This window comes from Octopus bimaculoides, chromosome 23 (assembly GCF_001194135.2).
Source record: "Octopus bimaculoides isolate UCB-OBI-ISO-001 chromosome 23, ASM119413v2, whole genome shotgun sequence".
In the NCBI taxonomy this organism is placed as follows: Eukaryota; Metazoa; Mollusca; class Cephalopoda; order Octopoda; family Octopodidae; genus Octopus; species Octopus bimaculoides.
The window spans coordinates 12,647,797-12,648,611 of NC_069003.1; positions in this window are offsets into that span (position 1 = coordinate 12,647,797).

Sequence of the window (815 nt, forward strand, 5' to 3'; positions counted from 1 at the left end):
GAGGATTACGAAGAAGAAAGAGGCTGCGTTGAAGACAAACATTTTGCTTGAAAAACATTTGTTATCCATTTTTAAATAACAAATAATATCGAAATTGATTGTTTGCAAACAACAATAACATCACCACCACCACCACCACCACCATCAATAATAATAATAATAATAATAATAATAATAATAATAATAATGATATTTTTCTCTATTTTGTCCGACATAAACAGAAGGTCAGAAATGTTTGGAGTAAACGGGTGCAATTGATTCTGTCCATCTCAACAATTTGATCAGGGATTATTGATAATTTGATTATCGATCTCCCGGCGGCGGCAAGATTAAAGAACAAAACAGAGACATCGGACGACATTTAAGGTTAAGAAGGGAATGGACGCTCGAGCAAGTCTGTCAACTTACAGTCCTTCAAGTAAGGAAGTAAATAAATAAATAAGTAAATAAATAAATAAATAAATAAATAAATGGTGGTTTCTGAATTAGGCACAAGGCCAGCAATTTTGAAGGGAGGGGTAAGTCGATGCCATCGACCCCAGCACTTGTCTGGTACTTTATTTTATCGGCCCCCGGAGATATGAAAAGCAGAGTGATCCAGGTAGAATTTTGAAGTCAAAACGTAAACCTTTAGAAGGAATATCACTAGGTATTTTGTCTGATGCTCTAACGACCCTTTCAATCTATTGTCTTTGTCACCAAGGCGATGGATGTAAGGGGATGTTACTGCGACAGTTTACGAAAAGTTATCGGAGGAGGTGTGGCGGAGGGAGTGTTACGTGGAAATCGGACGAAGGGAAACTGATGTGAGGAGT